We start from the raw sequence: 24,654 nt of genomic DNA, 5'->3' as shown, positions 1-24,654 counted from the left end.
GCAACTCTACTCCTCGGAGTTGAAAAAAATGTCCACGCGAAGCTGTTTAATGGATCGGTTGTAGCACTTAAAAGATGAGATCTGAGCTAGCCTTGCCTGTGGATGCAAAAGGGCAGGAAAAAGGAAAAGAGAAAACAGGTTTGTAGGAGGCTTTTGGCTAGGCTGGCTATACCACTGTTCCTCCCACTTAAAGGAAATAGGCAAATCTTTTCCTTGAAGAACACAGAAGAGTAAGCAAAGCTGTGTCATAAAGAGGCATCTTAATTAACACTTGCACGGCCCGTCAGGGTGGGTTTCCCTACAGCCACCTGCAGATCGCTCCAGCGCTCTGCTTCGCATCTCTCTGCAAGGTTCTCTCTGCCGGGAGGCTTACAGGTCCAGGGCAGCGACCAAGCCACCGCTGAGCTGAGCCTATCCCTGTCTCCCTTTTACCTTGGCATTCCCAAGGGAAGGGAAGGGAAAAGGTCTGTCTACATTCACCATTTCTCTCTCATCTTTTGGTTTGGTTTGGTTTTGCCTGTATTGCTGAAGTGGAGAGGAGGTCGAGGTCCAAATCCATGGCTGTGTTTCTAGGTGCCACTACAGTAACAATAACCCTCAGGGATGTCTAATTAGGAGAGCTGCAGCACATTCGTGTCAGTGGGAGCTTGTGCATCATGATTAAGAGTGTTTTCAACCTGGGAAGAGAGGTTTTCTGCTTTAGTTTGAAAGGTTGTCGCAGAAAATCCCTTGTGTCACCTGTTTTTAAAGATGTGCGTTACACTCCTATAGTTAGCTCTGAAACGTGAAAGACAAGATGGGCCTTGTCATCAGCTTCTTAAGTCAGGGATCCAGAAATCTCAGGCCCCTGGTTTGAAAGGGGAGATGTAAGCAGACACTTTGCTCCTTCCTTATATGCACTGGGGGATCACGCTGCAAGGGCATTGCTCAGGGCTGCTGCACAGCCCTGGTCCTTGCCCTGAGGAGCTTACAGTTTGGGTAGAAAGGCAATAAACTCACTGGGAGGCTTGAAAGAAGGAGGTGGTTTGTTTTTTTTTTTCTTATTTTCCTCTTTTCTTACCTTATATATAGCATTTGGTAATGCATGACAGAGAACACACAGTTATTCAAGGCATAACAACTAACCAAGCTACAAGAGAAGGTACTGACTAGTTCCCTAGATGACAAGACATGAGCAGAGGCCACAGCACATGTTTTTCACCAGCTGGAAGAGTCAAATCTACATTTGGAAGCCCCAGTCTCCCTAAGAAGCAAGAATGGGAGCACCCCAGTTGCTGATTTCACTTAATTTTAAATAGATTCAAAATGCAAATTTGCGTTCAGTTTTCCCAGCTGAATAAAAGACGTCTTGCACGATACCTGTTACAGAAGGTATTCACACTGCTTCAGCTGGAACATTTCCCTCCACCTCTCGGGTTTCCTATCAGCTGTTTCTAGCTGGCCCTTCCTTCAGTAGGGACACATGCCGACTTGCCCTACAGCAGGGACCAGTCTCTTTGTATGGTCCCTAATGGGGGACTTAAGCTTTTCCCAGAGGCCTTGGGGGGGGCCCTCATGCTCTTTGTTTCAAGCTAAAGGGGACTGAGGCAGCTGCGAAACCTTAACTGAGGCAGCAGCCTCATTTTTTTGGATTTACAAGGCCCAGCCTAGATCCTAAAGCAGAACCTGGGTCTAACATGTCCATCCAGGCGGGTATCCAAACACATGGAATTGAGTGCTAACGTCTCCATCTTCTTTCAGAAGGACACGTCATCGTTTTCTCATCAAAGGCAGCAGAAAGGGGGACTGAAGCCGCCGTGACTCCGGTAAGAAATCTGCACATGGGATTACTTCTTCGGTTCTCTTTTCTTCCTCTGTTTACACAAAAGACAGGCCACGTTCAATGGTATCAGCACAACCCAACCATGATACTCATTGAGCAGTTAACACACACACACATACAAAGAGAAAAAAGAAAAAGAAAAAGTGACAGTCAATCCATCTCACTTGGCATGTTTATATGTCCTTCTTAACCATAAAAAAGAAGCCTGTTTACAAAGCAGAGTGTCGGTAACATTGTGTAAAGGAACACTTATCTGAGAAACTTTGATCTCCTTCTGAAGCACCATTACTCTGAGACCGAAGGGCTAATGGCTCTTTGGGTGGGAGAGAAAGTTTTTCAGCAGGAAAAGAAGGAAGTTTATTGTGCTATCTAGTGGACACATTTAGAAAATCCTGCTCCTCGGAAATAAGTCGTGGCTGTGTCACCGGCAGCCTTATCCCACATCGTGCAGGCTGCTGAAATGGGGGGGCAGGGGGGAATAACAAGACGTTGAGGCCTCCTGTAATGGGATAGTGGGGAAGTTGTTACTCTAGGGCAGGCCTGCTATCTCACTCATTTAAGTAATGGACATATTAATGGAGCTGAGAGCTAAACCAGACACATAGCCTGCCTATTGGAGCTAACGTTTTCCATTTACAGATTCCGGGCCTCATTTTACAATACTGATTCACGTATCTAGGTCCTACTTGAGTGAGTAATCATATTGGCGTCGAGAGCACAAGCAGAACATTGGCCTCAACAACAGGAGGAAAAACCACTGCCAGGAGAGTGATGGGATCAGATCCTAAAAAATCTAGTGATGAGTTATCATTAAAAATAAAAATATGAATGCTTTTTCTGAAAAAGATTGCGAAAATAAGCGGACTGAAAAACACACGTGAGACTCAGGTAGATTCAGTTTCAGATGGGTCAGAAATTCCACAAGAACAACATCATTTACTCCACTGCCTTTGCAAAAACAGTGCAAAATCTTGCCCAATCCTTTTTTCCCCTCCTAATTTCAAGTTTGCCAGATCTCCCTAAGATGCTACAGTCCACTTGATGCTTCACTGCAGTCAAAGATTTGGGTATCTTCGACCCTTCCTGCAAACATATTTCTCTAAAACGTTTGTTAAAATGCACTGTCAAATTGAAACTTAATAGCACAGACCTTCCTCACAAACATAAACGCCACCTCCGGAGGCTCACACATCACTGCTCTTTGCTTGCATCTGTCCTGCCGCTCTCCATTTTATTTCTCCGTGCTGCCGCTTGCACTTTTCAACTTCTTATATCTGTCTCTGAGTCCTTCATTCAAAGGCCACTGAAATCCTTGGGAGCCCATCCAATACCTGCCGCCGGCTCTGGGCCCTGCCAGAGCAATTCTGCCCTGCAAGCACTGAATGCTTCCTTCGAGGCGCTGAACAACCCCGTTAACTAATCTCATTAAAAATATTCCTTCACTAGCTGGCCTTTGAACAGTTGCATCTATTGTATAAACGTATATTTCTTTTATAAACATTCCTGGGGAGACAATATGGAGATAGGCTGGAGCTGTCTTTTGCAAGTTGCTTGGCCTGTTGAAACAATTAGCTTGAAAGACAGACTTTAAAAGATGAGGGGTTTGTGCCCGCAAAAGAAAAGCAGCAGCCTCAAAAGAGTGTGATTTATATGAAAGGGAGAAAAAAATAAAAGGAAGCAGAATAGTTAGGCTCATTGAGTTTCCATCCTGGAGTTTCCTTATTTTGCTAGACTGTGAAAGACCGCGGCCAGGCTCTATAGAGAGTGCACATTTGAACCCAGATTTACTAATGACTGATACAGCAGTCATGAAAGTTCTATTTATGTCTTTCTTCTTGCAAAAAACCAAGGCGTTCGTAAGCCACCGTATTTTTTGGTGGGAGACAAATAAGGCAACTGTTATTGCAGGGTGTTTAAAATAGATAATACCCCGTTTGGAAACCAAGATGAAGTACCCTTCTATCTGGCATAGCCTTGAAACATTTACAGAAAGCCTTTTAATGGAGATTTAGTGCATGTATAATAATAACACAGAATTTGATACCCTCTAGGAAAAAACTGCCCGGTGCTCCCTTAACAACCGCAATTACCGCACAACTTGTTATATCTAAAGTTAATAAACCAGAATCAAGGTTATGAATAAACTTTATTAACCAGCAGGAGGCTGTGTCTTCTCCCCCTTGTGACTGTCCCACAAGCACTGAAGCCCCTATGTTTATCCCTTGGTTTACCTTTCCTGGGGCAGGCAGCCAGCCCCAAAAGCTCCGGCAGTGGCTGCAATGCACTGGGGCTGAGCCAAAAAAATATAAAATAAAATAAAATAAAATAAAATAAAATAAAATAAAATAAAATAAAATAAAATAAATTAGAATAAAATAATATAAAATAGAATAAAATAATATAAAATAAAAAAAATGAAAGGAAAGGAAAGGGGAAAGGAAAGGAAAGGAAAGGAAAGGAAAGGAAAGGAAAGGAAAGGAAAGGGAAAGGAAAGGAAAGGAAAGGAAAGGAAAGGAAAGGAAAGGAAAGGAAAGGAAAGGAAAGGAAAGGAAAGGAAAGGAAAGGAAAGGAAAGGAAAGGAAAGGGGAAGGAAGGAAAAGGAAAGGAAAGGAAAGGAAAGGAAAGGAAAGGAAAGGAAAGGAAGAAAGGAAAGGAAAGGAAAGGAAGAAAGGAAAGGGAAAGGAAAGGAAAGGAAAGGGGAAAGGAAAGGAAAGGAAAGGAAAGGAAAGGAAAGGAAAGGGAAAGGAAAGGGAAGGAAAGGAAAAGGAAAGGAAAGGAAAGGAAAAGGAAAGGGAAAGGAAAGGAAAGGAAAGGAAAGGAAAGGAAGGAAAGGAAGGAAAGGAAAGGAAAGGAAAGGAAAGGAAAGGAAAGGAAAGGAAGGAAAGGAAAGAAGGAAAGGAAAGGAAAGGAAAGGAAAGGAAAGGAAGGAAAGGAAAGGAAAGGAAGGGAGGGAAAGGAAGGAAGAAGGAAAGAAAGGAAAGGGAAAGGAAAGGAAAGGAAAGGAAGGAAAGGAAGGAAAGGAAAGGAAAGGAAAGGAAAGGAAAGGAAAAGGAAAGGAAAGGAAGGAAAGGAAAGGAAAGGAAAGGAAAGGAAGGAAAGAAGAAAGAAAGGGAGAGGAGAAGAGAGAAAGAAAAAGAAAAGAAAAGAAAGAAAAGAAAAGAAAGAAAAGAAAAAGAAAAGAAAAGAAAAAAGAAAGAAAGAAAGAAAAGAAAGAAAGAAAGAAAAGAAAGAGAAAGAGAAACGAAAGGAAAATCAAACCACACACCAAAACAAGGGGACATGTTTTTCCCCTGCCTTCCCTGTCGGCCAGCGTTATCTCGGCGCCCTCTGAGGACGCGGGGCCGTGGCGGTGGCGGTGGCGGTGGCGGTGGCGGTGGCCGTGGCCGTGGCCGTGGCCGTGGGGGGTGCCGTCGGGCGGCAGCCGGGCGCGGCGCGCAGCCGAGCGGCGCGGGCGACCCCGTGTGGCGTCGGGCGGGATCGAGCCCCGCTGCGGGGCGGCCGCGGCCGCGGGCGGGAGCCTCCGGCCGGGCCTCGGGGCAGCCTCTCCCGGGCTCCCCGAGGCCCGGAGCGGGGGCGGGAGGCCGGGTCTTTCCTTTGGGGGGCGGGGGTCGAGGGAGCGCCGGAGGGGGAGCAACGAGGCAACGAGGGAGACGTTCGCCTGGGCGCTCCCGCCTGAGGCGGCTGCGGGCCGGCGAGGCGGGCGAGTGGGGGAGAGGGGAGAGGGCTCCCCCTCCGCACCCCCTCGTTCCCCGCAGGACCCCGGTTCCCACCCGAGCCGCTAAAGAAAGCGGGAGGAGACGGACGCGGCGCGCTCCGGTCCGTGCCCGCGCGGTTTCTGGGTCAGACGCGTCCTCGCGGGGAGACCGCTTTATTTAGACGGAGTAGGTGATGATGAGATGCCATGTGTTGGGCCAAGAGAATCACAATGCATGCGGTTTGGGCCCCTGCGAAGCCTGGCCTCAATAATTTCTGTTTATTTTGGTGCTTCCCCAAGTCTTTCAGATAGAGCGTCTTCGCTCGCGTTGCTGTTCTTGCAGGAACAGGCACGAGAATCCAAAATCCAGGCCTCGTCTGGCAGCACGTCCCTGTGCCAAAAAGGCCAAAGCGGTTGTAATTGCCGTCAGAAATGAGCTTTCAACAGGCCCCTGCGAGCAGAGAAGGCGTAGAAAAAACAATCCTTCCCTTCCTTGCCCCCCAACATGCCCGTAAACTTTGATCTGCCGACAGAGAGAGGCCGGCGGTGGAAAGGGCGTGCTGTGGAGTCACGACCTCTGCTAATGGACCTCCTGCTTATGAAGCTGTTCAGTACTGCCGCGTGCTCTCCCCAGGGATATTAAATAAGCAAAAACAAAATATTAAAAAGCTTAGTAACATAGCTGCTCTCACAGGTAGCAAAGGGGGCTAGATGCTTCGTGCTCTTCAGGCTGTGTTAAATTTGAAGTATATAAACATTGTGTGCGTAACGGTGAGTCTCCCATTAGCCTTTCCCCCCGCTAAACACCACAGGAAAATTTCAGGTTCCTGAACGTAGATTTCTAGCACTATTTTAGGTGCTGTTGGCTTTCCAAAATAGCTGCACGACCTGAAAGAGATGACATATGAGCTGCAGAAGACCCACACCTTTCCAGAGATTGCCTGGTGGGTAGGCAAGAACATCTAAAGTGGCACTAGAAACGGATGTTTAGGCAAATTTATCCCACCCTTGTATCCAACTTTTTTGCCTCATACCTCTGTTAGGTACAGACACTCGAGAAGTCTTTTAGGCATCATCAGCCCACAGCTGAAAGGAACACAGGTGGAAGGTCACCGAGAATCAGGTAGTAGTTGAATGAGGACAAATGCAGGCTAGAAAGTCACTAGAGTTACAGTGGTGGTTGCTGCACCTCTGTGCTCATGTTTCAAGACTTCAGCACAAATTTTTGCCTCCAACAGGAAAGTCTTCACCCCACGTTTATAGGCTGTTGCCATTAACCCTGAACTGACCTTATTAGTTTGGTGGAAGGAGCGTACCCAGTTCCTGGCCATCCAAACCTTATCTCAAGAAGCGGACACCAGAAGACTGTCCACCTCCAGCTGCAAAGGGGTCAAACAAAGCACCCGGTGTCCATCCAAACCTTCTTATTACCTCTCTGCTGTTAGGTGAATTCTAAGGACAGAAAGGAAGTCACTTTCACTCCAGCAAAATGTATGTAGAGATGACTAATCACAAAATTGGAAACAAGGTCACAAAACAGAAAAATAATGAAGAGTATTTATAGGTACGGCCTTTCAGAACAGAGCTCTTCTCTTACGATACAATGTCTAGCTGTATAATGGGAAAGGCATCTCATCTTTGGATCAGTGCAGAGAAACTATTAAAGTATCTTCTTAAGAAACACAGCTTTCTTCCTGGCTCATCCCTCAATCTAAGGAAATATCTTCAATGAGAACTCAAATCAACAGATATACAGAGAAGAGACCATTCTTAAGCCTACTAGGAGCCATTGCACCTTTCTCCTCCTCCTCCCTGTGGTTCTGATTAAAGCGAGAAATGTCTGGTGCCAGGAATAATGCAACTACAGCTTTATTTCTGTCACCTGGAGGAAAGAGGCTTCTTCCTTACTGTGGTAGTTCAGCTTCACCTGAAATCTGGTTTACTCCTCCCGCAGCATAAATGGAGCAAGATGACTCTCAAACCTCCCTCACAAAAAGATCTCACAAAAAGATCAAGTCTTTTTGATTTAGGTAACACTTTTTTCCGCTAGTTGCAATACTTCATAATCACGTATCTCAAAAATTAATGATTATATCAAACCTATACATATATAATTTAACATAAAATGATAACACTGTAGTTAGTAGGTTGCCTCCAGCATAACAAAGAAGCCAAGCATGACACGAAAATATTCTGAATGCCCAAGGTGGGAATAGATGCGTTTGCGTTAAACACAGCTTATTTGGGGGGACTCTTAAAATGCCCTTGCTGTGCATGTGTTAAATGCCTGGTGCCTACTGTCCTGTGCTACAGCTCTAACTCTGCGCTCTGGAAGCAGCCACTGGAGATGTATGATATGTCTTGTCTGAGGCTATATGTAGCGTGTCACTTTTTGTGTCCCTTGGACGGAATATAACATGATGCAATATAATACAGTATTATAATAAGAAAGACTAATATAACAACTTACATTATTATAGTTGAATTTAAACTGCCTTCCCTGGCTGGTGACTGCTCTATTGACTGGCATGACAGCAAATTCCTCCGGTTTGTGCCATGATATGAAAGGAGAAGCAAGTGTCAGCACCTAAAAATACCACAGACCCATTGATTTTGCATCAGGGTGTGTGGATCCATCAGCACAGCAGTCTTTTCTGAGTGGTGTTTTACAGCACTCCAGTAACTCAGGTGTTGGGATTCTTGCAGGAGGACTTCACTTCTGCTGGACAAGCACCTGGAAGTGGTGCTGGTGGCCTGGGAAAGTGGTGGTACCCCTGCCATAGGACTTCTTCCCTCCCTTTCTTGAGCCCGCTGACCCTGGCCCCATGTTAGACTGGTCTACTTTGATGTGCTCCTGGGTAGAGAGAGGAGTGTTGCCAACTGGAAGAAGACAATAGCATTGTCCATTCCTTTTTCTCCTCTCTGCCAAAGCAGAAAGGTCGTAGAGATATGATTGCCCCAGCTCTTTGGAAAGAGATTGGTGAAGGACAGGGGGGAAGACTAGTACTAGAGATATCGATGTAGTATCAGCACTCAATAGCTTTGATATTGCAGACAGAATCATGATGTTACTGTGATATCAGTACCTCACCAATGGAGAATGTTATTCTCCATTTCAGTGGCTAGTGTGGGAAGAAGGGCCACGGAATGTTCTCCTGTATGCAGGATTTGCAAAAGTGGTTTTTTTCAGCTCACCTGGAAGGTCTCAGAGGAATTGGTTGGGGGCCTGGAGGTCAGTGCCTTCAAGAGGGCTGGAGCAACCCTTTCATTTCAGTAACTGGTCTTCTCCTTACTCATAGCCTGCCCGAGTTTATGTTCTGGGCCTGAAACAATGTCATTGTGCACAGGAGTTTTCAGGCAGTCTGAATGATGAAATCAGCTCCCTATTGATAGATTTGCGGTGAAGGAACATCTTGATATTTGCTCTTAACCTCTGTGTCTCAAAGATACTATGCAACAATATTATTATATTATGCAGACAATATCTGTGTCTCAAAGCAGGCGGCTGATAGTGTCCAAAGTCATCACAATGCAGATAGATCACTAAATGGCTTATACTGGTCTTTCAGTCCCATTGCTAAGAAACAGCTAGATACCCATCAAAGGAGAGGGCTGCCTATCTCAGCGTGGGAAGAGAGTTTCAGGAAGGTAGTAAAGTCGGGGTTAGTAAACCAAAGTGGAGAAAATGTTACAGAGCAAGGACCCTTCCAGGAGCCTGGCAAGTCTGGAGTTGTCTCCCATTCCTAAAGAAGGAGCCTAAGCTGTGGCAGCTCCACTGTCGACCCTGAATGTACACCATGGACATCTTCACATAAGGAAGACCTTACACCTTACTAAGGATCTTACTCAGCTAAGTCAGTCCCTCAGCTACTGAGAACTGCATCAGTGAAAGCCAGCATACTGACTCTAACTGAAGACTTACTGGATCCCAGTTCAGACCACAGGACTACCAACATGCAGCCTAATACCCCTCATACTCTGCACTGACTTGAGCTTACTTTGCAAATTCAAATACCTTCTATTCCAAAAGTGTCAAAAACATGAACAATCGTGCCACCTCAGGAAGAAAAAGTTATACACTGTCTTGCCAGGTACAAATGAAACCAGTATTCTTGACCACAGCCATTGCCTTGTGAGAAGCCTAGAATTTAGCAGGATATAAAGGCAGTCCTAGTTGTATGGTTGAAAAAAGTTTTACCAGTTCTTCGCACTCATCTGAGCATTTGGTTTCATGTAATTAAACATGCCAACAGAAAAAAAAAATAGTCCTTCGTCAGATTGACTGTTAAGCCCTGACTTAAAACCATAACCTCAAGTGTGTTCAAAGCTGAAAATCCAATCTGGCTGACATTTTGTCTTTTAACACATGCCATCGTACCCCAAATTAAAGGCAGCACTTATATTGCACCAAGCTAAATCACACACACTTCAGAAACTTTGGCACGTAAAGGAAGCACAGGGCAACATAAAGATGGTGCCAGACCAAATTTTCAGCCTTCTTTTCTTGGTGTTTTGAATTTTACTCAGACCTTCAAGGTTATATACTTTTCATGGTTTAATTTCTGTTATTCCCTAAGGCACTGGTGCATATTTACCCACTAACTATAATAATTCCTTTGAAACAAAATAATTTATAATAGGCATATTATGATCCTTTCAGATTTGTTGTGATCTAATCACTAGGCACGTATTTAGGAAATCTAAAATCCCTTCAAGACTTTTACCTTGAGACAGGCTAAGAATGCGCAATGCATAAACACACATTCATAACAGTTCACATTTTGGTAAGGTGATCCATTCTCCAAAGCCAGCAAATACGTATAATAAAGTTAATTGAACATTAGTCACCTTTCAAATTGCACTGCTTGCTTAAAAAAGAAGAGTTTACAGAAATGTTTTTATAAATCAAAGGCACATTCAAACTACAGACACAGAGAGAAATGGGAAAAGTCAGGTTTGGCTGGATTGTCACTTAGGCATGATTTTGAGTTTACAGAGTTAAGTCAGAAGCTAAATGCAACTTAAATAAAGGGTGTTTCTCCCTGTTGATGGCCAAACTTGAGGAGTTTGTTACCTCAAAATCAGAACACTGCCTTATCACCGTGTCATGTATCAAAACCACTTTTGGGTAGTTTGATCGGTTTCCCTGTGAGTTGGGTGAACTCTCAAGCAGCTCCCACCCCTGTTCAGTGGAACTGTATCAGCATAACAAAGTCATGGCACAAGTCAACACACCACACCATCCCTGCTCAGAAGAAACTTTTTATAGTAGTGCTATGCCAGCCTGAACGTACGCCATTCCTGCTAGGGGTTAATGATGGTAAATAACACCAATAGAGCAAGTAGGTGATGAGAGTTGGAAAATTTGGTAAAGTGATAATATGGCAGTTTGAGATGATGAATGGCTATATTCACTTCTTCCATGGCAAGGGAAATTTAGGTTAGATATTAGGAAAAATTTTTTTAGTGAGAGGGTTGTCAAATATTGGAATGGGCTGCCCAGGGAAGTGGTTGAGTCACCATCCCCGGAGATATTCAAAAAGCGAGTGGACAGGGTACTTCAGGACATGGTTTAATGGGCATGGTTAATGGTTGGACTCGATGATCTTGAAGGTCTTTTCCAACCTAAATGATTCTGTGATTCTATGGGATACAGACTTTGTACTTCAGTGGATGAACCGGAGCTGTGAGCAGTGTGAGGCAAAGAAACTTTGTGACTGCAGCAAGAATGATTATTACTGCTAACAAAATATGTTCTCCCAACATTCCCTAGTGAATGAAGTCTCTTTCACCAACATCTCATAATTAAAAAATACTTACATTGTGTCACTACCTTTTCTTAAACCTCCACTTGCAAATATCTACTAGGATATCTGGCAGTCATGTTATTTTTTGAATGTAAATTTCTAATTGTAATGACTGCAAGCTAAAGCTTGAAAGCGTGACCACTGAAGATTATGATGCCAGCAGATAAGTAACATAAATTCAAATCTTTGCAATTTTTAAACTACTTCTGTAATCTTTTGCATGTCTTCTCCTTATCATGCTAATCCAAATCATTCTTTTAAAACTGTTCTTCTCTAAACACACACCTATACAGCACAGGATTTTTTATTCTTCCTTAGAAGGACAAGAGTTTGATATTTACCAAAGAAAAAAAATAAAAATAAAAATAAAAATTAGGCAGGCTAGAAAGTAGGCATTTCTGATGAAACCAGCCAAGTCTTTTGCTGATATTTCCCTTATGTGGGAAGGTTAAACCATGGGGTGGGTAAAGGTGATTCTTTAAGATGAACTGAAAAATATATCCTGTCCAGTGGTTTGATTTTCCAGAGATTTATATATTTTGCCTATTTAATCCACACTCCATAGCCCAGAAGAAAAACCTGAAGCAAAATTCCTTTTTGAAAGCATCCCACCAGTCTCACCATCCCATACTTTCTTATACACTGAGCCACTCCAGGGTGGTTCATCCCTGACATCCCATGCTCAGCAAGGAGAAGAAAGCAGTTCAGAGAGGGACTTGATGTGGAAAGTTCTATGGTACTCTGGGGCTATACTAACAACTCAGTGTTGGGGGGTAGGAAGGCTGTGAAGAAAACGGGGGAAGAAGAAAAGGCAGAGGACAGCAAAACGCTGGATTGGGGGGGAAAGTCTGGAGAAAGAAGGACTGCTCCACAACCCTCACCCACGGCTCCCGTCTGGTTACCTAGATTTCAGATGTAGACATGGTTATGGGTGTCTCAGCTTGTGGATGTCCATCTTGAGGTATTTCCTAGTATCCTAAATAAACAAACTGTGTATCAGGTAAAGCATCTTTCTATAGTGGTATCAGACTGTCAACCTAAAGCAAAAGACCCTACTCCTCTAGACATCAGTGACAGTTTTTCCTGTTTTTTTCAGTAGGCAGTAATAGGGACATCATTAAACTGCAATCAAAGTCCATTGAAACTTAGATGGACTTTGGGTAAACCCTTCAGAGACAAAATTAAATATAGATAGATAGACAGACAGACAGGTAGACAAAACAGCAAGTTTTTGGTTGGGATTTGAACTTTCATTACAGATAGGTACTTCCAGGCTAAACACATAAGCAAATGTCCTCCCCTCCTCCCTCTTCTGTGCAGCCCTGTGGGATAGGGCATAACCTAACCTTATTCCAATTTCTCTGTTTTCAACTGCTGAGGGACAGTGAACAGATCAGGAAGCCTGTTATTCCAAATCTGAAATTCCAAGTGCATTACTTGTTCAAATTAAGCCATGTGATACTGTTTTGGTTCATTGATTTGACAACTGTGACATTTTAAACAATGTTTCTGATACAGAAACTGCTGGAAAAGCAAATGAAAAATGTCCCAAAAGCAAACCATTGTGGAAAGTAAGCACAGCTGGACCCTAATGCTTTAATAAATTGGAATGAATATTCCCAGAACAGATTTTCAGTCTTTAGCTGTATTTTTAAATTGCAAGACTTCTGAACTTGCATGACACCTGGAAAACATACCATCCTCACTCTCTCCCCAAACTGAGTATTTCAAGAACTTTTCTTGTCTGTATGAAGGAAAAGCCTCTAAGTTCAAGCATGATTATCCCTGGTTTTTAGGCACAAAGTTTAAAGCTACGATACAGGGAACTTTGAAATAGTTTAAGCATCTAATGGTACAAATATTTGTTTACTGAGATTTTCAAAACTACCAAACCAGCTTAAAACACCCCAAAGGTGCCTTTTAAAATATTATCTACTTCCATCTCTACTTTCTGCCTTCCCATCTCCTGTCTTCTCTTGTCCCATTGTCTCTATTGCCAGCCTTTCTTCCTTTACTTTCCTCCAAATGCCAGGCTAAAACTACTTCACTTCTGCTTTCCCCACCTATATCTCAGTGCGTTGACCGTACCGTTGCCTGGATTTCGAAGACCATTAAAATAGATGCAAACTGTCAGTGAGGGATATCGTTGTACAGCTTGAGCATGTAAGCAACAACAGGCTAGTGTATCTGTAAGACGCAAAGGCACCATAAGAATAGAGAAAGAAAAAAAAAAAAAAAGTGGTGTTTTCATTCCTCCTAGGTGAAGAAAGTAGTTGGCATGGAAGCTCAGTATTCACACTCTCTCCCTGCCCAATTTTGTTGGCCAGTCTGCTCTTCTTTCCCCACTCATCCGTGAGGAGTTGAAAAGGGCAGAACCCAAGCAACACGAAATGGGAGTGAGACTTGTAAAGACAATGAAACAAAATGAATAGACATAGGTAAAATAATCCTAAAACAATGACAGCTCTCTTTATTGTAAAAACCGAGATGATAAAACGGATAGTAAAACTTTTAATCGCCTCTTTACCACACTGTGCAAGACTGCTGCTGTCAGGGTCCTGCAGCCAAGCCATGGCCAGGCTGAGCAGGTTTTTTAGAGTTTCATTCTTCATCTGCAGATTTCAGGAATGAAAGGATTGTTCCTAGGAGAGGAAGTAAAAATTTAAATTGCCCAATTTCTTCCTTAGGCTGGCATAAATCAAAAGTATCAAGTGAGTTAGGCTAGTTGGAAAGAGCTGAAAATCTGGTCTGTAATATTAAAAGAAAATGCATTTTTATTGTACATTACTAGAAAATTAATTTTTGTTGCCTCCATAAGTCAACCATAAGAAAGGAAGAGAAAATAAAAAGTTCCAAGTACTGTACAGGTCCCATGGTCTCTTTTTGGAGGACCAGTTGGTCATCAGTTCTAAAACAAGGTCCTCCAAGGCTGCAAAGGACTCCAGCTTTAAAGGAATCCCAAAACTGTGGCCAGAAGCCTAGGGTCCCAACAGCTGACCAGGAAAAAAGGGCAGACTTCCACCACAAACCTGTCAAACTTGAAACATTTCCATGAAGCATTTCAAGTTAAACTAATCGTCCCTTTCTGATTTTTATCCTGGCTCTACTCAGCTGGCCTGTAGTTGGGCCAGAAGATTTCTGTAAGTGAAGAACAGGAAAGGCTGAATCAAAACCTTCCAATTTTAGATAGAGATGATCTGCGAAGCCCTGTCAGAGTCTGGCCTGAGGGGGCTTCCAGCTCTTCATTTGCCGTTTATAATCTTTTCCCCTACATTTATTTCAAAACCACAATCTTTCTCCTCTTTTCGTCTTGGATACATTTCATGAACTGAATGCCGGCTGCCACTCCCGCTGACTGACTGATGAAGCCTACGTCTACTTCTAAATTAAAGCTGAGAGTAGACTACGGCATGTCTGAGCCAGGCTGGGATGAGAGGGATGCTTGAATGAGAGGGATGGTTGTGGTAAAGGAGGGTCAAGTCAGAGATTTAGGCTCTATGCTTGTTCTTGGGCTGGTGATTTGGGACAGACCACTCTGCCCTTTACCAATAAAAGAGGAACAAAATTACCCCTCTCCCTGCCACTCTGCTGCTCCATGACACGGGAACGGGGGGAAGGAGAAGAAGGTATTTCTTTGGAGCATCCATCCACCCTATAGATCCTGGAGCCCACACCCCAGTGATATGCCCAGGCCATGCTGCTGCATCCCAGTAGCAGCCCTCCTGGGAGCACTGGGTGCTCCAGGCTGCTGCTGTATGTCTGACAGAGCTGGTAGGCAAACTAAGATAGATTTGAAACCTCTCCTCCTCACACAGGAGGAGAAAAGATTAAAACAAATGGACAACAGGATGGCTAATAGCGCTGGTACAATCACTGGCGATAGTAGCTGTAATAGAGACAGCCTTGGAGCGAGCTCTGGGGTGGTGATGTTAACTTTATTCTTAGTAATGATCAGTGTTAACTAATATTTGTCTGCTGAATGCCTACAGGTCCTTGTCAAGGATCAGGCCCCCACTATGGCTGGCCCTGAATAAGACCTAATAAAAAGCCGCTGTCCTTCAGAGCTTGAAATTGAAGCACAAGTCAAAAGACAATAAGTGAATTCTGCAAAGAAACAGGTGGACCCCAGGGTAAGAATGAGACAAATGTGTGATGACATGGCCTGAAAGTGGCCAAACAGTTACATGCAAGAGGATGAGAAATGCAGCTATTTCTGTTAATTTGAAAAGTCCCTTGGACAGTCTATCCAAGTTAAAGTTGCCAGGTCTTTTGATGCTTTTTCAGAGTTGAAGTCCCCCTCCTGGTAAGCAGCTGTCAGGGAGGCAGGGAAGAGGTAGCCGCTCTCTCGAGGTGACGTGAAGTGAATGTGGGAGCAGCAATGTTGATACCTAAGGCTAACTCTCTGCACGTAGTCCATTTGAACTGCATCTTCCAGAAGCCAAACCAGACTTCTCAGGCAGCTAATAAAAGGGATTTGTCTTCTGTACAAACTGGCTGCTGCCAAGTGGCCACTGCAGACAGAGCAACCGGTCCTTCCGCAGGCTCGTGCTCTTCAGAAAATAACGATGGCTTTGCTGTCTCTGCTGACCAGCTCTCTACCGAAAGGCTCCATACATGTAATAGGAGCTCAGAGACCATGGTAATGAGTATGGTATAAAAAATGATAGATAGGTGGATGGACAGATATCTCTTTATCATTTCTCTGAGCCATCCAATTTCCCCAGGCACGGAGTACACCCCGGAGATTTGGGTTTAAGGCAGAGAAAGCTTTACACGATGGATTGAGTGTTGTGTAAATATGTAAATAAAGAATAGCTCTTTAATTTTTTATGAGGAGTGCATTTTAAAGCCTTGCTTTGGCCTCCTTGCTCAGGCAAAATTGCCACCTAACAAAATGGCAGTCATACCTGAACAAACATAACTATGATCTGCACATAAAACATCTGTATTAAAAATTAACTAATGAAAAATATTTGGATAATATTAAGAAAAGCAAAAAACTCGTGCTGAACATCAGGAGAAAGATTCCCAGGGTATGAAGTGCATTAGGCTGTGGAAGATTCCCTTCATAGGCCACATGCTGCATGCACACATACTCGAATCCCAAATAAACAGGCTTTGCGTGGGGAAGCTAACAGGGTTCGGGGGCAAGCGGAGTGTCAGAGCCGCCCTAGTGCCACGCGTGACGTGTCTGGAGGCAGTCAGTGCACGGCGGCGTGCAGTGGTGGCACCGGACAGGGACGAGCTTTTCAGCAGCAAGAACGGCACCTCAGCATCCTGAAGACGCCGGGTCCTCGATACGCCTACTGGGCAGGACTGTCAAGAATGCCTGAGATGGGGTTTAAGCACACAAGCTCCCAAACTGGAAGCTGCAGTGCCACCACGCTGGCAGAGGGAAGCGGAGGGCTGATCCCCCGCTGCCAGCACTGCCTGAGCTGGCCGTACGGTCCTGGGTCCTGGGCGGGCACATCAGCACCCCTGCGCCTCAAACATTCGGCGTGCGAGCTCAGGGATCTCTGACGTGACCCTAGTTCTTGTCGTTAAGTATACCCCCTACAACTGGTTTCCTCTGCCATGACCGTGCCGCCACACAACCTCTCTGCTGGCGTTGCGGTAAGGGGACCGGCACGGCTCAGTTCCCAACTGCGCAGAGGAGCCAGCTCCTGGGAACAATCCTGAGCTGGTAGGAGCACAGACAAGACGGTCCACTCTTAATTGCACTATTCCCCCTCCAGGATCTCCAGCAAGATGTGAAAAGTTTCATTAATTGATCACCATCATTCAAAGGAAATCTTTTTTTTTTTTTTCCAGAGCTCTGGTTCTGCTTGAATTTAAGAAAAAAAATCTCATGACTGTTTTCCTGCAAGAAGTCCAAGTGTAAATATCATCCACGAGGAGAGACTCTCTGCCATTAAAAACATCCTTGTTTTGTTCATACCACCAAAGACACAGTGTTCTGCCTAACTAAAGGTCACAAAACAGCAGAAATTTGAATGCTTCTATCAGCAATCCAAGAGATTTCACATGAAGCCTGTAACCTATACAGTAAACATATATACATATATACAGATACTTATATAAACACACATACATATAATGAAGGAGGAAATGCTTCCTTTAATAACATGACCTTGTTGTTTGCTACCACTGTTTAAGAAAGGGTTTGCTAATGAAGTCGGCAAAAGTGCAGCAGTGTTCGTCAAGGCGGCAAAAACACCCTTTCCTCCTTTTTTCAGCCGAACTGAAACCCTCACATAGGATCCACACTCTTGCAGTGTTTAGGTGTAAATAACACCCGGTGTGTACAAAGCTCCCCCTTTCATATTCATTACTGTCATAGCTTTGAAAGGAAAAAAGCAGAGGTCATTTATTAGAGGTTACTTTTCATGCAAAACACCCTGTGGTTGCTGTCATTCAGAACTACTTAGTCTACGCCCTCAGTCATCTATTAGCAGGGCTTCAGGTCATAACCTTTAGTGGCATTTGGAATCCCAGAACCTCTGATTAGTGCAGGATTTACATATCCTTCAGTAAAAAATGCTCAGCTATAGAAATGCATGAAGTGTTGTAAATTTGTTTGGCCTTTTGTCTGGAATACATATGAACTCTGCATTCAAAGTAGGGTGCATTAAAGTATATTTGTTGGTTATGTTATAGCTCCTCTATTAACGTGGCATCAGTTAACCCATTAAAGACGAACTGCCCTTTCAAAATGGACTCATAATTGAGCACAAAGGGGATGTGGACGCTGGTGCAATTAGTAGGTTCAGATTACACGAGCCAACCGCTAGTGCTTCTTTAGGCCTGTTATATTCTTCTCAGGGAAGTAGCCATGCCTGTACCACTTCTGATTTAATGGTCTTTGCTGGGATCCGTATCGTGAAATTTTACCGGAAGGTGCGAGAATACTCCTGAGTCATTGCCTCGGCAGATGGTAGCAAGGTGTAACCAATCAAGCCCTTTCTGAGTTTCAGTAGCACAGATACGTCATTCATTTGCGATATAGGATCAATAGACGTTATTTTTTTGTTGCTGGAATTTGGAAATAAAGCCAAATTACACTGTTCTTCTAACACAAATGTCATTAACAAGCATTAGCATGACTAATTGGTTGATTTAGCTCAGCAGGGAGGATTTGTCAAACAATACTAAGCTGGTTTCCCAGATATTTGAGTACTTGGGGTGCTCTTCTACATTCTCATGTATTTCAAGGAAAACATTTTTAAAGGGTATAACATTCACGGTGCGTGACTAGAATCAGTCATGTGTGCGTTTGAGAGGACCTTGGCTGAACTGAAGTTCTCTAAGTCAGACACAGTGAGAGACCATCTATGTTTTATTCAGGATGGTTATGAACCTCTTACCTGGATGTGAATTCTAATAGCTATAACAAAAGTGGGAGCCTGGTGTAGTCGGGGCTTCTCTATACCATCACAGAGCTTCACCAGGATGTCCCAACCTTTGAGTCAAATGGAATTCCAGCCAGAAGATCATTTAGCCTGTGGTCTTCCTGCTGAGGTAGTTAATTCGGATGTCAGTGAGTGCCAGTGAGTACGCAGCAAGCAGAATACTTGACAGGGGTATTTTCCACACGCACATTTTGACTTTGAGTGGTTATATGTCCCCTCTAGCTAATGCTGGAGACATTTTCACCCTAAATTTTCCAAAATAAATCTTTAGGGTCTACCTCCTTACACTAAATGAATATACGGCTATGCATATAGGCTGATGGACATATTTGGCCCCCAGTTCCTTTCAATTTACAATCCAACTGAGAGGTGACACTTAGAAGTCAGTCTCAAAATCCTTTGTTCAAAGAGCAACCTCAGCCATCCTCTGCCAAATACAGTATTATTTCTGGATGTCTCAGTGTTTCATAAACTCAGATGTGAGAGGAACTCCTTGATGTCCTGCAAATATCAATGACAGACACAGTCTGGAGGGATGCTCCCTGCATGGACAGAGCTTTGGCAGACTGACCCATGGTCAACAAAGAGGACATCACCTCTGCAGGTCTGTGACATGTCTTAACATCCAAGTGATTGTCCAGTGCTGTAGGTACTCTTTGACCTGCCCACAACAAGTTGAGAATGTCTGAATGGCCTGGCCTCCTGAGCATAAAACTTGACTTTTGATGTCACGGCTGTGCATTGTTTCATCTGGAGGCTGCAGTTCTGGAGGAAGGAGGTCAAGCATTTAAATGTATCTCCTGGTTTAAATTAAACCCAGCCATAAAGGGCAGAGAGACTCCACATTTGGGTGATTTGCTGCAATGGCTTGGAACCAACCCATCCTCCAGGGGAGCAGAAGGACACAATCTCACCTTTAAATTGGCAGCGATGGGGAAAGACTGCCAACACATGAACTGTATCTCACGTGATAGTAAACTTGACTTTTTCAATTCAAGAAACTATTTCAAGGCATTAGGGGCTGAAATTGAGAGCACAGACTAGTCATACCCCAAGGAGAAAACCTGACCCTTTGGCTCTATCTTTCTTACCATAGAGGAGCAATATCTTTTCAAACATAAGAGACATCAAAAAGCCTATCTGTGACAGGCAGAAGGCTGAAATACCTACCTAGGAAATGTCATTTGCTGGTTCTGGAATGGGTACCTTCATTGATCAGGCTTCATAAGCCCCCAGGGTTACCAAACTCAGCAGAGTGGAATCACGTGTGCCCCATCTTATTTTACCTTTCACATATCCAAGTGCACAGAGGAAAGGCAGATAGCAATTTTCATTCTTCAGGATCGGAAGAGGGTATGACACAGAGCCAACAATCACATGACCTCAGGGGCAAAGCTGAGGACATTTCCTATGGGAACCTGAGGTGGAGAATGATCAACCACAGGACATACTGAAAATAGCATCAAGGGTCTAGCCATGTCCCCCATTCATGTTTTGCAAGCCTGAAATGCTACCGATTCTCCAACATTGTACTCAGAAGTTGTAGGAGGCAGGACACCGCCAGGTGAACAGGGTATCATCTGGGACACCTGACCCACACAGAGCAAGCCTCAAATGCAGAAGAAGGATCTCTGCCACTCCAGATGTGGCACTGGCCCAGCGCACATTAATACCTAGAGTAAACAACACATAAAAAGTGCCTCAGTAGGTGTCAAGGTTGCTCTACAGGGACACAGATGAGAGCTGGTTTTCTGAGCTTTCATGGGATTTCAGAAAAAACTCATCAGTCATCCCCTGATGACAAAAGAAGCTTCATGCATGGGACAGTGCTCACCACCCGCAGAATAAGAGCCCTGGGGGACATATCAAGGGTAAGGAAGGATTAATAATGGGAAACAATGAAAAGTAATAGCGAATAGAAAGTAAGAAGCAGTAAAAGACATGGAGGAATGGGATCAAAGCAGTAAAACCACTTTGAAAGCAAACTTTCTCACATGGTTGGTTGAAAAGAACAGATGGCATACAGACACCCCTTAACTTATATAGCTGTTTGTCAGCGCAAGTAAGAAGGCTAGCCTGCAGATACCGCTGAGCCTGACGACTTCTGGCTGCCCGTGGCATGCACATTTATTCAAAGTTCAAATGGACAAAGGGAGCAGCACTCCAAAACAGAGATTTTTTTGCTAATATGAAGAAAGAGAACTGGGCTGACACCACAAACTCTGTTCCACATGGGCCAGTGATGGAAAAGATGACTAGCTCCAACAATTTGCAAGAGAATTTGCTTTCTTCTACTAGTTAAGCAGTTAATCCTCATTCATCAAAGCTTTTATACCAACCTTAGACTCTTGGACACCAAGAGGTCTCTAGCCCACCTTTGGTTAAGCTGGAACATAAATGTTTTGCTAAAATGAGACACAAGGAAACTATCTGTTTACATAGAAGTCAGGGAATGCTTTGTGACCAGCTTCAGCGAGAGAAGACTGAATCCCACGTTGCACGGTTACAAATTGTATTAAACAGTGAATTTAATTTAGAAATCATTTTAAGATAAATACCATATTTGTTATCTCTTCTTCGAGTAAACCCTCTACCCTTTAACTATTTTCTTCAAAACCTAGTTATATAAAAGTACAATATTCAAAAGGATATTTGATATATTGTTCATGTTGAAACTGAAGATGATAAATAAATTCAAGTGCTGATCAGTCCCTGCTACTGAACGGAAGAAGCCACTGTTGAGGTCAGAGCTGAGAAGAGTTGCCACCAGATCCCTACCATGTCCCATCAGTTACTCATGCAGTTTTGATGTACCACACACCCACTGTGATTTAGTTAGATGAGATGTTTTTAGCTTCTGTTGGAACTCGAATGTGAATCACGTATTACCAACTAAATAAGGAAATAAAATTAAATACAATTTTGGTCAACTTTCTACCATAAGTGAAAGTTTTGTGTTTGTATATACAGACACATATATCTCCATATATGCATACGGTTTTTCATGGATTATTCTGATTGTCTGCCTTACAGCTGCAGCACATTTACCGTGCTTAAGAACACTGCGACCTTCCCCTGTATAGGAGACTGTGACTGCAAGAGCAGAAGACACATCCATATGTTCTCTCCTGTGCTTTTCCCTCCTCTGCTTCAGTACTCCCCCACACCCTGACACTTGCTGAGACTCAAAGGTCTGATTTTTTCCCACTTCACGGGTTACCTCAGTTTATTACACCACCATTCTTCAAAATTCGCCACCCCTGCCCATGTTTGCAGTGCCTGTGCACTACGGCACCTTCAGATATAACTCTCTTCTGTCTCAGGTGCTTGTGCATTGACCTTATCAACTTCCCTTGGAACGATAATCATAAACAGCACTTTAAACATCAGATTTATTTAAAAATGAAGTGATCAAGTGAGCACAGCATGACCAGGGCTCAGGGGACATGTTTTTATCCCTGGCTCTCCCACTGACTGGCTGTTAAGACTTCAGGCAAGTTACTGAGTTTCTCTGTGCTTACGTTCAGCACTCAGACACGTCCCCCTTTAGACTTCACAGTCTCAGAGACAAGGACTGTCTTTTACTCCAGATTTGTAAAATGAGTGGCACAGTAAGGCCTTGTTAGTAGCTGGGATCTGTAGCTATTATGGCAATACCGCAAACGCTGCTAACATTTTATAATCAAATACTGTAACGCAAATGTATTTAGCCCCCGACGGTCAAATAACATAATAGGTCCCTGCCACGTAATCAAGGTTAGATTTCACTTAAAACAATAACACTAAAGAAGGCATTTGAGTGTGGAAACTGGAGCAGACTCGAGATACAGCCTCCGTGATACTTGCCTGGCTTGCGCAAGCATTTTCTGCCTTCCACCTGAGCTGCCGCGGCTCGACTTGCTTGCCCTCCCGACGGACCCGCGTGCAGGTGAGTTTATCGGTGCCGCACCGAGCGGCGGCTAACCGCCCTGCAGCCAGGAGGAGCTCGGGCTCGCGGTAGCCACGGGGCTTTTGGTCAGCCCCACGCGTGGGTGCTTCTGCCTGAAAAAAGGTGTTGGGTGGAAATATCCTTAGCAGATGGCTGAGAGCGAAGCTGCTCAACGGAGCAGGCTTTAGCATAGGTGAACGAATGGAGATGGGGGAGAGGAAAACACCGTCTCCTAAACTGCCTGCAATAGTGTGTGCAGCTAGGACTCTGCTGTCCCCTGCCACAAAAAGGAGGTTGCGGTAGCTGCGCAAACATCTACTGACCTCACCTCAAGACAGAAACCTGCGGCAGGGATAAAGTAGGCAACAAACACCAAAGGCATGATTTCTCAGACAGATGCATTTATAATTTGTAGGCATACACGCATACTGCAGAGCAGACCTGGGACCTAAGCAATTCACGCGCATTGATTTTTGCACTAGACTCAAGCTGTTCAGTTCACCTCTGACATCTCTTAGCAGAATTTTTTTAAAACTGTCATGTGACACGAAGGGAAAAATCCCTGTTGAGCTGTCTCTATCACAAGTGTCTCCACCTCTCTGAACTTCCCCAGTAAAGCATCCATGAGAAACACAATAATGCCACTTTTAGTTGTTGTCTCATTCTCCAGCCATTGGTAATGGACACACTGTGCCTTTGCCTGTAATGACAAAACTGAAACCACACTCTGTGTTTATAGGCCTCTGCTCTTTTGAAGTGGTGACATCTATGCCAAAATAGGTCTTTTTTGGCTACAGCAGGACAAAATACACTGGTAAGACGCTTAGCCGAAATATATTTTATCTCAAAGAGGTGAGAAGGATTATTTTCTTTAAAATCCCATAAATGGAATGTTGTCTTTTTATGATTTTTAAATACTAAAGATTTATAAGGAAAAGCAAAAAACCCAGTTCTATACTGGGTTTGGTCTTTCTGTATCACAGAGTGAAAAATCCCTTAAATCATTTTAGTTGTAGGTGCTGCTCAGTGAATTATCTTCTAAAGTGGTGGTTGGGTTGAGGGGGTTTTGGGGAGGGGAGAGGTGTGAACCCAGCGAATCCAGCCAGAACGATGTATTTACATAATGTCTATGAGCAAATCAGTGCTGCTGGGATTGAGACTGCCCGGTGAAGACTAAGGAAAAGGCTGTGCCTGCTGTAGGGAGGGTCCCTCTCTTTTGTTCCTGTGAGTCTCACACATTGCCGTAAATGACCATCTGAAGGCTTTTCCAGAAGGACAAACCTCGACTAACAGGCAGCTGAGATAGCGGGTGGCATTTCAAAACTGGGACATGGCACGGTCCCAGCTTGATGGACTCCAGCAACACATGGCTGATGGGAGAACCCCCCGGGATACTGGGTTGCATGTGTGACTGCCCTAAATTATACCAGTAATGAACTCTCTGTCTCAGTAAGCCAAGATTTGGGAGACCTCAAAAGATATAATGAAGTTGGTTTTGCTGTGCCCGCCCCCAAACACTGTGTTGTGTTTATGGCTCCTTGTTTCACTACCCGCGAGAGCAAGGGCAAAGCACGCAAAGAAAAACTTCCAACTCCTATTCAAAAGCAAACAATGATAATACCCAGGAATTACCCCTTTGGTTTTCCCATGATTATACCCATCACAGTCTGCGTGACCAGGAGGTGGGGATGGGAGAAGAGAGAGCAGCAGATGTTTCCAAACCTCCCGGCCAAGCTGTCTGGAAGATGTTTCACATCTGGGAGGGAAACCATTCATGTATGAACTGCAGTAGTTCCTTAATCCCTACACCCACAGAAAATTGGAGAAGAGCGTACAGGCTGAGGCAGTTCTGTTTGTTCCTATTGAAAGCCCCCGTTTTGGCAACCTGACACCGAGCCTAGGCTGAGATGTACTGTCTCCTTCTTACCTTGCACCTCTCTCCACTCCCTCACCCCCAATTTAAACTGGAAACCAGTCAAATGTTTTTCTTAGGC

At 44.1% G+C, this 24,654-nt stretch overlaps 1 long non-coding RNA gene across 1 annotated transcript; it reads left to right on the top strand.

The window, feature by feature from the left end:
- Positions 1 to 1,500: 1,500 nt before the first annotated feature.
- LOC142029432 (uncharacterized) lies at positions 1,501 to 18,003 on the top strand. The gene is made up of 3 exons (XR_012649917.1): positions 1,501 to 1,805; positions 15,313 to 15,453; positions 17,135 to 18,003. It is a non-coding gene; the product is annotated as an uncharacterized LOC142029432 (long non-coding RNA).
- The last annotated feature ends 6,651 nt before the right edge of the window (positions 18,004 to 24,654 follow it).

This window comes from Buteo buteo, chromosome 3 (genome assembly GCF_964188355.1).
Source record: "Buteo buteo chromosome 3, bButBut1.hap1.1, whole genome shotgun sequence".
Lineage (NCBI taxonomy): Eukaryota > Metazoa > Chordata > Aves > Accipitriformes > Accipitridae > Buteo > Buteo buteo.
Note: the sequence above shows the minus strand (reverse complement) of the source record. Positions and strands in the feature narration are given on the sequence as shown.